This window comes from Stegodyphus dumicola, chromosome 2 (genome assembly GCF_044657685.1).
Source record: "Stegodyphus dumicola isolate Sdum_Otavi_A_Nest chromosome 2, ASM4465768v1".
Taxonomy (NCBI): Eukaryota; Metazoa; Arthropoda; class Arachnida; order Araneae; family Eresidae; genus Stegodyphus; species Stegodyphus dumicola.
In genome coordinates this window covers 237,718,442-237,733,343 of record NC_140769.1, presented here as the reverse complement: position 1 = coordinate 237,733,343, position 14,902 = coordinate 237,718,442, and the positions used below count along the sequence as shown (strand labels likewise).

Here is a 14,902-nt window from a genome sequence, read left to right as displayed (position 1 = left end):
CCAATATTTATAATAATTAAGGATAATTTTGTAAGGCAGAAACTTTGATTTCGTAGAAACTGTAATTTATTTAGGTTCCTATTACTTACGGTGTTTATAAATAGGTGAAGCATATAGTGGTCGGATCATTGCTTTATAAATATACAGTTTTTCCCTTTAATGAGAATTTTAAATTTATACCAATATATACGGTTTGAGAAATCTGAAGATGGAGTGATTATTTTATTGCTGTATACACATTTCTAAGCAAAAACTCATCTCTGTGTGGTTCTGACGCCATATTGAAACGGGTAAGCAAGAAGGTTTTCTGATTATGACACGTGATAAGAACTCGGTCGGCTATTGGACAAACGCGCGCGTCGCGGGCGAAAAAGCTGAACAGGAGCGTACTCAGTTTTACGTCTTCTGCGTCATGCGAATTTACGCCGGCGTCAAAAAAGTTGCGTCAACTACGTCGGGAGCGTCCTCGTGTGGACGGGCCTTTAAAGCGGCCGTGCAGGTGTCTCCTGCCCCCCTTATTTCTGGAACCCTGGAGATCTCTAAATGACAGTTCTCAGTAGGAGGCAAAGAGGGTTGCTCTTTTTCGTTTTAGACCGATATGTTTAATCGCCAAGAAAACGCTTGAGCATGTAGTGGTTTATAAAAACAAACAAACGTGGACATTCTTTGCGAAATAAAAAAGTAGCATGTAAGCATGTTTTTTCAATACTCTCTTTAAACAGATAACATTTTCATAAAATATCCTTTAGTTTTTAAATTGAATGTTCAGAAATATGCGAAATGCTCGTGAATTCAATTAAAAAATAGCATTAGGAAATATTTAAACAAATTTACTTATGGATATATAGATACATAATTAAAACCGATAAGTTATAAATTTTAATTATTCGAGCGAAACGAAGCGCATTTAATTACTGCATTTAATATGAATTATATATAATTACATGTAAAGAATAACATAATTAAGCAATAATTCAAATAAAAATTAGCCATCAACAGTAATTTATAATAAGCGTATTTTGAACGGGTTTATGAAGCATAATCTAATTTGATAGTAAAAATAATAATGGCGAATTATTTATTCATTTTGGAACAATATTCGTGGCTTATACTGGTTTGATGAAGTTCTGTTCAAATTCATTTCAAATATTCCAAATCTTTTTATGTACATTGACTTCAATGCGATTTTTATTAGAAAAAAATTCAATGAGTTTGATTTTTTTACATAATTGTAATTACATTGTTCAACGCAAAATAACTACAAGCAGAAAGGCAAAGGTGTGTTAAAATTTCTGTATTTTGCTATATAAATTATTAAAATAACCAACCTACAGCCTAACGACTGAATGTCCGAAATATAACCCGCAACTTTTCTAAAAGTAACAAATTTCAGTTAAAAAAAAAAAAGCGCAGTAAATAAATAAAACGAAATACTATTAAGAAAAGAAGCACGAAAATTTATTTTTTTATATTTACTTACTTTATTTTTAGTTCAAAGGGGCAATTTGCGCTGAAGGGCTTTTAATTTCGCTTTGGCATTTTTCATTGAAAACTATAAACGGCGAATCACTTTTCAAATTGTTGCCACTAAATATTATCGCTCTGTATTATACTTAAAGAAATTAAATATTGAAGAATCTGCATGAATGTACGCATGTTTCTCGCATTGTGATAAAACAACGGTACCTAGAGCTATCAAAATTTAAATAACGTAATCTTCCATACAATATGGGCATGTGGAAGCCCTAATTTGAATTTGAAATTTGTTTTATTATCGATTTCATATTTTATAACACTTCAACGAATTTTTGATTAAAAAACTATACGATTTCAAAGCGACTAATGTCAACACCGTACGAAAAAAATCCTATTTTTATCTCCAGCGCAAGAGACTCTAAGATACGGTCATTTTAAAATAATTTTGAGATATTGCTTTGAACTGAACTTTATGGTTTGAGTACGTAGAACATGATATTTAATGAGGTAACACACAAAACATTAAAAACGCTCCTTTGGACGTAGTTTAAAATCTGAAACCTTTCATATTTTTATTTATTAGTCCAAAGGGACGTATTAGTATTTAAAACAATAGTCCGTGAGAGACTATTGTTTTAAATACTAATACAGTTTTCGTTTTTGCGATTTTGCGTTGAATCACTAGAAACGGCGAATCACTTTTCAGACTGTTGCCACCAAATGTTATTAGTCCCGCATTACATTTGAAGTAATTAAATAATGAAAATCTGCGCAAATGTATGTATATTTCTCGCATTATGATAAAAAAAAGGTTTGAAAAAAGGCCATCCAAGTTTGAATGACGTAATCCTCCTACGAATATGGGCATGTGGAAGACCAAATTTGAAATTTGGAATTTGTTTGATTATCTATTTCATATTTCGTGAAACTTTAACGAATTTTTGAGTAACAATCTCAAAGATTTCAAACCAAGCAATAGCAACACTCTACGGGGGTGGAAACCTTTTTATCTCTAACGCGCGGAATTGTGTACCGGAAATTCTAAATATATCCTCATTTTAAAATTATCGACATTGCTATTGAACTGAATTTTATGGTGTAAGTGCAAAGAACATTGTATTTAATAAATAAACGTAGCACACAAAACGTTAAATAAATGTCCTTTTGGACGTTTTTTTTTTTTTTTTTTTTTTTTTTATTTTTTTATTTTTATTGTTTTTTTAATATATGTTGTTGGCGAATGACGCAGTAGTCGTGTATAATCTGAATATATAATAATTATTTGTGCTATTTTTTATTTGAAATGCATAGAATTCTCTAAAATAGTAGCATTCTTAGATTGAATATTGTCTATGCAGGTGCAATGATATTTTAACTTCATTACCATATCAAATACAGTTTCTTTTTAATTCAAAAACCTTCGGTCTGAAGCACCTTTTTGAATCATAGTATGAGTTTTAATAAAATTTGTAGTAGTCCGAATTTTTAAAAGTATTTAGAATTACTGAAATAAAAAAAGCTAACCTTTTTAGAATTTCTTTATCAAAGTATTACATCTTAGGCCAGCAAGACTTGATTAGTAAAATCTGGGAAAGGATCTATGATTTTTTAGTAAGAAGTAAGAAAACGTACTCTAGGTCTAAGCAGTAAAAAAAAGCTTGTCCCTCTAATTGTCACGTAAAATTGTCACGTATGTTAGAAAAGATTTTGCAAGACATTAATATTTTAGCTTAAACATGATTTTTTTTTAAAATTTAGTCTCTTGTTTTGGAGATGGTGTTCAAGCATTTTACCATAATTTATTTTCACATGTGCAGAATTTTTATATTTTTTATTAATTGCTGTATTTTTAACTTCCATAGCCTAAATTAAAGAAATACACATAGCAACTTCAGCCATAAACAGATGACTTAAGAGAAATTTGTTTTGACATATTATGTGAAAGACTAAATAAATATTAAATGCTTTTGCATTTATGTTACATGACAGTACTTAGAAAACAATAACTGTAGATGCGCAAAAAACCTGTACTTATAACCTTCTGCCTTTTTAAAGAAAGTACAAAATAGTTCAGAATAGCAGATGGCTTTCAGATCATTCAGTAATGTCATCGTAAGTATATTCTCTTCACGTTTCGGAAGGGTGTGCGGAAAAAATGTCACCCGGAAAAAAGGGAAACGGAAAGAATGTCCCTGGAAAATAAGGAACGGAAAAAATGTCACTCGGAAAATAAGGAACGGAAAAAAAGGAACTCTAAAATCTCGCCAAATAATGTCGCCGATTGGAGATGGGGAAACCTGCCAAACGGGCAGGGTTATAGCGGGCTCTCTTGAGGGAGGTTTTAAGGGTAAGACGTTGAGCTGGCTGCAGCTGAGCAAGGTCATTTCGATAGCAGGTTTTTCCAACTTGCCTGCGGGAAAATCGTATGTTCTTCCCCGTGGTTTGCTTCACCCGTTTCCTTAAAGAAACCGACCCACCTCACCCGGAAAGAAAGAATTCACGGGGAGCAAATGTTTCTCCTCTGTTAAATAATGATTGCCGGTCTTTAAACTAAATTTCATCCATCCCTAACTGGAAGCTAACAGCTTGTTTACATTAAAGTGTTGATAAATGACGAATTGTCAGTAAAGACGGCACACGAAAGCTGCTAAACAGAACTATTGGCGTAGTATAGTTCGTTATTTTTTATTACGGTTTAACGAATCTAGCAATAATATTATATTATGCATTCCGTTATTATTTAATCTATCCGTAATATGAAATATAATTTTCTAAACACTAACGGTTTATCATCAGTTAATTTATAAAACGACAGATATTTTATAGTGTCATTCCCCCCCCCCCACACTTTAACGGTTTATCATTAGGTGTAAGAGACTTTGATCCTGGAGGACCATTCTTTTCGTTTTGCGATTTTGCGTTGAATCACTATAAACGGCGAATCACTTTTCAAACTGTTGCCACCAAATGTTAGAGTCCTGCATTATATTCGAAGAAATTAAATAATGAAAAATGTGCATAAATATATGCATATTTCTCGCATTGTGATAAAACAACGGTACATAGAGCCATCGAATTTTGAATGACGTAATCCTCCTGCGAATATGGGCATCTGGAAGCCCAAATTTGAAATTTGTTTTATTATCTATTTCATATTTTGTAAAACTTTATCGAATTTTTGATTAACAGACTCAACGATTTAAAAGCGAGGAATGGCAACACTATACGAAAAAAAAATTATCTCCAGCGCGCGGAACTGTGTATCGGAAATTCTTCTAAAGATATGCTTTTTTAAAATTCTTTTGCGACATTGCTATTTAAATGAATTTTATGGTTTAAGTGCAAAGAATATGATATTTAATAAATAAAGGTAGCACACAAAACGTTAAAAAAAAAACGCCCTCTTTGGACGTAGTTTAAAACCTGAAACCTTTGAGATTTTTTTTTTTTTTTTTTTTTTTTTTTTTTTTTGTTTGTTATTAAGTTTTTTTTTTTTTTTTTTTTTTTTTTTTATATGAATGATGGTCCCTCAGCCGACTTCGACTTGACCAGAAGCAGTTGTCACTTTATTATGCAGTCACCTAATAGGTGGGCCACCTTTGCCTCCTATGAAGGGACGGACCATTAGAACTATGCATTCCCCTGGATTCGAACCCAAGCCGTTAGGTATCGAAGTTGGCTCCCCTAACCACTACACCGTCTGAGCGGCATTTATCATTAGTTAGTTTATAGAATATTATATTCTATACTAATTAATATAGTTATTTTAAAATAATTAGCTAAACCGGCTTGGCTAGTTCCCCCCCCCGCCAAATACTTACTTATTCGAGGAAATAACTTAATTATACGCTTTAACGGTAACATATATTTTACACTATATTTATTTTATATTAAAATTTTTCCTATATATAAATAGATACGGCCATACACGCAATCGAATCGGCTTAATGTACTTTCATTTATAGAATAATGCACTTCCGAATGTGAATAGTGAACTTTCTTCTGGTGATTATCTTCCTATGATGATCAGTATTTCTGAGAACTTGGACATCGGTGCTGAGAGCTATTTCTCTAATTCGCAAAAGCCCAAAATCTTATGAACCTGTGGTCATCTTAGAAAGGGTTTACTGTACTTTCTGTCTCTAACTGTGGCAATTTATTGGTATGAAAAAATTTCTTATAGTAGAATATAATCCATTCATGCAAGCCCTGTTATAAGAATAATTTAATAAAGAAGCAAAATTATTATTTTATTCAAAATTGCATTTTTCGAGCGAGATAGTAAAGAGTTCTGATTTTCTTATCGGTTAAATGTTGTTATTTCTGACTTTTAACTTGCTAATCTAACATTTATTTATTTATTTATTTATTTTTAAGCCCAAAGGGCTATTAGTCTCAAAACGACATTTTGCGTGGTTTCACTTTCTGCGTCGATTCACTTTTCAAACTGTTGCTACAAAATATTATTGCCATGCATTATATTTAAAGAAACTAAATAATGAAGATTCTGCATGAATGCATGAATGTTTCCGCATTTTCAAAAAACAACAGTACCTAGAGCCATCCAATTTTGAATAACGCAGTACTCCAACCAAACATGAGCACTTGAAATTCCGAATTTGGAATTTGTTTTATTAGCTATTCCCAATTTTGCAACACATTAACGAATTTTTTAATTAACAAACTCATCGATTTAAAAGCGTGCAACAGGAACACTGTACGAAAAAAGAAATGTATCTCCAGCGCCCGAAACTGTGTATTGGAAATTCTTAAATTTTGCGCTTTTTAAATATTTTGTGATATTGCTGTGGAATTGAATTTTATGGTAAAGCGCGAAAAACATTTTATTTAATAAATAAAGGTACCACACAAAACGTTAAAAAAAATCCTTAAGGGCGCAATATGAAATATGAAAGCTTTCAGATTTTCCTTTAAATAATGAAAAATCTGCATAAATGTATGTATATTTCTCGCATTGTGATAAAACAACGGTACATAGAGCCATCGAATTTTGAATGACGTAATCCTCCTACGAATTGTGGAAGACCAAATTTGAAATTTGGAATTTGATTAATTATCGATTTTATATTTTGCAAAACTTTAACGAATATTTGAGTAACAAACTCAGCGATTTAAAAGGGAGCAATGGCAACACTCTACGGCTGGGAAAAACCTTTTTGTCTCCAACGCGCGGAAGTGTGTATGGAAAATTCTTAAGATATGCTGCGGCATTGCTATTGAATTGAATTTTATGGTTTAAGTGCAAAGAACATGATATTTAATAAATAAAGGTAATACACAAAATGTTAAAAAAACGCCCTTTGGACGTAATTGAAAATCTGAAAACTCAGATATTTTTTTTTTTTTTTTTTTTCCCCAGTGGCGTGGTAAAATGAATCATTAAAACCGAAGCTGAGCTTCTTAATTACATTTTGCAGCTTTAGAATGATACCGCTAATTTGATTATCCAGAACTCGAAATATTGAATAAATTAGAGTTAAATAAAATTCAAAATTAATGCGAAAGAATTTGTTTTAGCAAATTTCATGAGATAGAAGATTATGTTCTGCTGTTCTGTAATTTTTAATTAGGACCGTAAAAGAAATGCATCTTGACGAAGAGGTGAAAACTGTTGAAACAGTCAATTTCCTATTTATGAGAAAACTTTATTATGACTTTGGAGATTAAAAAGTACATATAAATATTATAGTTCTCATTTTTCATGTTTAAATAATTAGTAAGAAATATGGATTCTAATGCAGCAATTGTAGTGTAATTCTAAATGAACTATTTATAACATTGTTATCAATGAAGCAATAATCGTATAATTAAAAAAATTAATGCAAAATTCTATTCTTATTGTTTTGAGCTCAAGTTCTATGTTTCAAGAGCTTTCAAGTCTGAATTAATTACTTTTCAGACTTAAAATTGCAGTATAACTTTTGTATTTAAAATTTTGTTAGCAGTTTGTTAGCAGTTCTAAAACAAATATCATGCAGAATTTTAGCAGTATTAGAAAAGGCCTCAAAAAGAGCTGACAAGGAAACTTCCTATCTTTTGGATTTTTTAATTGTTGAAGTGTATGGAGTCAAAATTAAAGCTACTAACAACCAGTTTTTAAGGTTGTTATTAATTAAAACATCTGTAATTTTTAATAAGCATCATGTTTATGAGGAAATGACAATTCAGATAATAAGTATTATCTGAAATATCGTTTCCTAGTCATTCCTAGTATCATCAGGGCCGGTGCCAGAGCATATGCAATCGGTGCGGCCGCACCGGCCGGCAGAATTGAGAGAACGCAAAATTTTTAGAACTTTGGAAAGAGCTGGGCGGCAGAATTTTGAAGTTGTAAAGCAGACACCGTGCGGCAAAACGTCTAGCGCCGGCCTTGAGCATCATTCCAAGTCTTAGTAAATCAGCTTAGAATAATTAGAACTGATTTATAGGAATTTAGCAAAACTGCGCTACAGTAACATATCATTGATAAAAGTATATCCCAGGAGAAAATATTCTTATTATTATACTATAATGTTCCCTTAAAAAGAATGTAATATTTAGCAATCATACTTGGTATTGCCGATTTTTCAAGAAAAACAAAATTCACAAGGTTTTGCAAGCGAGTATACCATTCAATACTTTACAAATGAGTCGCACTTGATCAAACAAACCATAGGTTTATACACAACCGTCCAGGAGTAATTTAGTCAGGTATTTTTAAAATGTTAATATGCAAAATATAGAATTAATACTAAATATGCATAAATTTTAGACTTGAGCCTTCTTGACGTGCTTTCGTAGTGTAGTGGTCTGCACGCTGGGGGCGTATTCCAGAGATCCGCGGTTCGATTCCCGGAGAGGGGGTTGCTCATTTTTCAAGTCTCCTGCTTCCATAAAATATCGAATGTCTCTGCAATCTAAGTGAAGAAATATTCGACATAACAGACATTTAACTTTTTCTTATAATATAAGTTTTGCGTGGGAACAGTTTTACATTGAGCTGAAAATAAGTTTATGTATTCCGCAGTAAAAATTTACATTCATTCAATTAATTACTTATATGTACTGAAAACTGTTTTTTCATTTTATGTAAAATTTATCTGGCGAAATTGAATTTAGAAATTTTCTGCATTGGCTATAATTTTCTTTCTTCTGCAAAGAATATATACGTATATATATATATACGTAAACGAGACATATTTTGTCGAATGCCGTAACAGCATTGCCGTATCCTTTTGTGTTAATATATTCAAAAATTTTAAATGCTATTACGTAAACTGCATTATATGTTACATGAAGGGGATTAAATTGAATCCAAATTCAAAATATTTACATGTCTTTTCACTCATATTTCTAACAATTTTATTTTCATAGGGAAAGTTACCAAACACTGATGATATAATAAAATTGACAGTCATTTGTGTTCTATATTCTTAAGCAGAATACATAATGCAGCTCATCAGCGCTCCAGCGGTCGCCAGGGCCGTAGCTAGAAGGGGGCAAAGGGGGCATCTGTCCCCGGGCGCAGAATCCAAGGGGCGCCAAACTGATATTACGACATTGTAGAATTAATCTTCAGTTGTCCCTGGGCGCTGAAAACCCTAGCTACGACTCTGGCGGTCGCTTAACACTGACAGTTCGACAGGGGCTCAAATCCCAGCAAACAAGCTGGTTGCAAGATAATTTAGTTATTTCTTCCTGTGTAAGGTAAATACAATCAAGTTTCCCATTCTCATACTTCGTTAAGTCCTCCACGAAGGCATCCCTTCTCTTAGACATACAGTTCCCGTGCTTTGCCATGATTCAAATAACCACCAAAGAAGAAATGAGGAGAAAATGCAGTAGATACTAGCTATTCAAGGGATAGAACAATTATTAATAGATGTAGAAGAGCATTTTTGAAATCATTTCTTGAGTACCAATTCCGGGGAATTCTAAATCACCGAGAGTTCTTAAATGTTAAATAACTTCAGTGCCTTTAATTGAGTCTGAAAACTGGATTGATGGAGTTGAATTTTTTGAATTTTAAAATTTGCAATTTGCTAGAAAAGACGAATTTTCTGCTCAAGTGCATGCAACAATATTGAAAATTCAAAATTTGCGAATCTATGGGCGACGTACGTCATTAATTACATCAAATGCTTCTAATAATTATTCTAATAACTATTTTAGAGTTTAACATAAAACCTCTAAAATTGCAGGGACTGTAAATAATCTAAAGATATTTAGAAATACAACAAGATTTGACAGTTGAGGAAAATTGAAAAATACACTAATTATCATAAAAGATGAACTGAAAATAATTATAATGTAAGAAAGAAAAATTTTCTCCTTTCTTTTTGTTTATTTTCACAATTTAAAAAAAAAATGATATAAATCTAAAATTTGGTTACTTAGGGAAATTGCTATAAATTAAGCATAAAACAAATCAGTGCGAGAATGGTTTTGCATTACGAACTGCGACTGCAACACATTTCAACCAGTTTTAACCAGCTCCAGATGTTAAAAAGTTCCATAATTAAGATCTTCTCATTGTAAATGCACAATGTTTAAATCTTGGCATAAAATTAAATAACTTGGGCATTTAAAGCCCGAATATTGGAAAATATCATAATTAAGAATTTTAAAATTTTTGCAATAGCATACGTACAAAATAATGATCAACAATTGATTCAAGGCTTTCATACGAATACAATAATCCGAATGGAATGTAAAAGATTATTACTATTCTAATTTATATTGAAAGTTGTTACACGACCTTGAAAAATCAATATTATAGTTTATAAGGCAGACATGTAACTGAAATTATTAAATGCCACAAAAATGCAAATATAATGAGACTTTTCTAATGCGACCACTAACGGCGGCTTCAAGCGATTTTTAGGCCACTTATATAGTAGATGGTTGCATTAGAGAGGCAAATGTATAAAAACCTGTTTATTTATGTTGTAGGAAACACTTTTAGAGTTCGCCGTCATGAGATTTTCTGTACTTATATGTAAAACAGTTACAAATAATACGTCTTACTAAAACGATCTGACATATTTAGGCTTCTAAAATGATGTGAAAAATTTCAAAAAGGAAATCTAACAGAAAAAAATCCTGATTTGGTTAATTTAAAGCAGTTAACACAGTTTATGATAAATAAAACATTAATTAAAGCATCACAGGATTCAGTATGAGAAAAAATTAGCATAATCATCAATTCAGATTATTTAGGTTATGGCAAAGTACCATAAGATTATCTGCCGAAAGGAATATGGATGCCTTCATGGAGGACTGTTTATAGCGAGTAGTTGACAAAAATTATTTCATACGTCTGATAGAAACTGCCTCGTATTTATGTTACACATGGAGAAAAACACGAAAATTTCCTGGTAAGCAGCACATCCGCCATGGTTTGAACGCCATGGCGGATGTGCTGCTTACCAGGAAATTATCGTGGCGTGGCAGTCGAACTACCAATATTCAACTATTTTTACCTCTCGGCTGCTAGTGGTCAAAGGTCATTTAAGTTATTCTCTGAATTTCAAAGTTATCTGTCTATGCTTTATTACACATTTATTCATGCACAGATTTTTGGAAACAACAGATAAATTAAAAACTGGAATTCTAGATAACCAAGTTAAATAATTAAATTTATTTAATTTCCCCATTTTGATACGTTTTACGTTATGAATACGAAAAGCTCCCACGTATGACTTATTTGGATCTCAATTTGGAGAGTAGAATAAATAAGCTTCTTTAATTTGGTTTGGTTTACTTGACTATAACAAAGCGCACGAAAGATATCTGCCTAAGAAAATGGTTGCCTTCATGGAGGGCTTCCTAAGGAAAACTAGCTCGTAACCACGTTATATAGGGGAAAAACCACGAAAAGCTGCTTTGCTAGGAATCGTACCCAGATATAACAACCAGGGTATTCAGCAACTTAACCGCTCGGCCGCTTTTAAGTTTCCATAAGCTCTACACGTAATTGTAATTTATATAACTACTATAAGTAAAAATCCTTTCTAAGATATCCATCAGCCATCCATCAGATTTCAGCCTATCAGCGGCCGAGCGGTAAAGACGCTGAGCACTGGTAGTTCGGTCCGAGATTCCAATCCCGCGAACGGGCTGGCTGCATGGGCACTTTCGTGGTTTTCCCCATGTGTAATATGTATACGAGTCAGTTTCCCTTAGAAAGTTCTCCACGAAGGCATCCCTCCCTTTAGGTAAGATAGCCCTCGTGCGCTTTGCCATAATTGAATAATCCTAATCCATCCATGTTTCTAGTTGATTTTTGATATCTGTGAAGATCACCACCCTAGAAAGATGATATTCAGTGCAAGTGTTTGTTTATACCTATAGAAATGCCGGTCACTTTTGGAAGTGATCGTCTTAAGGAAATGGTCGCCAATCGTTTATGGGCTACTAGATGGTCCGGCTCTGAGTAGCTTACGCATTGGTGCATTGTAAAATGCATTAAATCCTCTCTAATACGATCATCTACGTTTCTAATTATTATGGACTTTGGTGGAAGTGGTCATCTTAAAGAGATAATGCTCGGTACAAGTGTTAATTTCTACTCTGAGAAATTATTTTGGAAGAGGTCGCTATAAGAGGGTTCATTGCATATTAAATGTTTAAATCCAGATCGCGTGGTTATGGGATCCATTTTAATTAGATTTTAAAATTTTAGTAAAATAAAAAATCTGAAAGGTTTCAGATTTTAAATTACGTCCAAAGGGGCCTTTTTTTTTAACATTTTGTGTGTTACCTTTATTTATTAAATATCATATTCTTCGCACTTAAACCATAAAATTCAGTTCAAGAGCAGTATCGCAAAATAATTTTAAATTGAGCACATTTTTAGAATTTCCGATTCACAGTCTCACGCGCTGGAGATAAAAATGTTTTTTCTGTACAACATTGCCATGGCTCGCTTTGAAATTCTTGAGTTTGTTAATCAAAAATTCGTTACAAAATATAAAATCGATAATAAAACGAATTCCAAATTTCAAATTTGGGCTTCCAGTTGCCCATATTCGCAGTAGGATTACGTCATTCGAAACTCGATGGCTGTAGGTACGGTTGCTTTATCACAATATTTGGTGGCAACAGTTTGAAAAGTGAAACGGACATTCAGAGTGGTTCGACGCAAAATGAAAACATTAGTCCCTCAGAGACTTTGAAATAAACCTCTTAATTTTAATAACTGTGGTATTCTTGTTTTCAAACTTAAGTGCAAATTTAAACAAATGTTTTCTGTGCAGATGCGTTACTTTTAATTAAAATCAAATGAGAAAAAAAAAAAAAAAAATGATGCGAAAATTAATTAGGTAAAAAATTTAGTCCTATTCTTATCGCAAACCGTAACTTGAAATTGCATCTACAACTGTTTCTTATACCAAAGCTCAGGATGAATTAGTTTTCTGTTGTGCGTCAATAAATGTTTCACTAAACCGCAGCTTAAGGCTATAACTACATGCAGTGCGAGGAAAGTAATTACTAAAGACCTGACAATGACCGACGCTGGAAATTGGAACAACTTTCGGTACGTCTTGGAAAATGGTATTCTCCCCCCTATCAAAATTCACGATAATCAGGAGGTTGATTTTGCCATTGACAGGCTCAACCAAACCCTAGGAAGCGCATTTACGGCTGCTTCCAAACCCAAATTCAGGCAAAATTATTATAAATTACCTGATCACATTAAAGATAAAATCAAAATTAAAAACCGCCTTCGCAGAGACTGGCAAAATACACGTTTGGAAAACTTTCGAGTGCAACTGCGAAGGATCCAGAATGAGATCAAGTCTGACATTAAGAAATACACAGACGAAAAATACGCAAACTATCTTAAGTCCTTAAAGACTTCTGACAATAGCCTCTGGGTTGCTAGCGCACGGCTTCGCAAACCAAAACACGACATTCCCCCCCTAATGGGCACGGTCAACGACCGGATGGCATTAACAGACACCGAAAAGGCTGAACGCATAGCAGACAGCCTTCAAACACAATTTTCACCTAACACTGGACTCATGTTCGATTCCTGTGCAGAGCACACGCATGAAGTCCAACACCAAGTTGAAGAATTTCTCTCCTCAGATACGAATTCTGAGGAACCCATCACCACAACAATGACTGAGATTTCAGATTTTGTCAAAAATCTCACCCCTGCAAAAGCACCTGGCCTGGATAGGATTTCTAATCGCATGATTAAAAATTTACCAGTAAAATTCATATTTTACCTAGCAGTTTTGATAAATTCAATGCTAAGGCTAAAATATTATCCTCATAGCTGGAAGAATGCATTAGTCATTCCTATTCTAAAACCTGGAATGGACCCAAAGGTCCCTCAAAATTATAGGCCGATCAGCCTTCTGTCTTCACTTAGTAAAATTTACGAAGCTATACTGCTTAGATACCTGAATGATTTCTGCCGAAACCGAAATATTATTATTCCTCAGCAATTCGGCTTTCGTGCTAAACACTCAACTCAGGCCCAGCTACTGAGGGTAGTCGAAATCATTCATACAGGATCTCGCAGTGGAAAGCCTACAGCTATTGTTTATTTAGACGTAGCAAAGGCTTTCGACAGATGTTGGCATATCGGAATTTTATTCAAGCTCATGCGACTTGAAATTTCGGCTAATTTTGTGCACATAATGCACTCTTACCTCACTAATCGTACCTTTTCTGTTAAAGTTAAATATTCTGTCTCTTCTCCTCGCCCTATCTTGGCTGGGGTGCCTCAGGGAGGAATTCTTAGCGCTACGCTCTTCAACTTGTATGTAAATGACATACCACAAACACCAAGTGTCGATCTAGCACTCTATGCAGACGACACAGCCATCATTTCACAGCACTCAACATTACATGCCACTCTCAATCACCTACAGCTGTATTTAACAGACTTGGAGTCCTGGCTCATTACCTGGAAAATCAAAATTAATGTCGCAAAAAGTGCCGCCACAGTTTTCTTTTCCAGAAAGAGGAATGTCCATAGTCAACTCCCTCCACTCAGATTATTTGATGAAAATGTACCCTGGGTGGAATCCTACAAATATCTGGGAGTATATCTAGATGCGAAGCTGCTCTGGAATACCCACATCAATTATGCCATCTCCAAAGCAAGAACTACAAGAACCCAACTGATGTCTCTCCTCAAAAGAACCAGCAACCTCTCCCTCAATAATAAGATCCTTTTATACAAGAGTACCATCCTACCGATCCTGACGTACGCTGCTGTCGTCTGGTCAACTGCTGCCAATAGCCACCTGAAGAAAATTCAAGTATTCCAGAGCGTCACGCTTCGTATTCTGACAAATGCTCATTATTTCGTCCGTAATGAAGTGCTTCATAACGATCTCAAAATTCTACCCCTTGATGCCTTTTTCCGGCAAAATTCGGCCAAATTCTTTAATAGATTAACACAGAT

The 14,902-nt window shown here is 33.7% G+C and overlaps 1 protein-coding gene across 2 annotated transcripts in view; it reads left to right on the top strand.

Annotated features, from left to right (window-relative positions):
* Window positions 1-422: 422 nt before the first annotated feature.
* Window positions 423-14,902, top strand: part of LOC118193466 (uncharacterized) — a 173,676-nt gene continuing 159,196 nt past the window's right edge. For both annotated transcript variants that reach the window (XM_085811926.1, XM_085811924.1), the window contains exon 1: window positions 423-688. The gene's annotated coding sequence lies outside the window, so the exon portion shown is untranslated. The remainder of the gene's footprint in view (window positions 689-14,902) is intronic.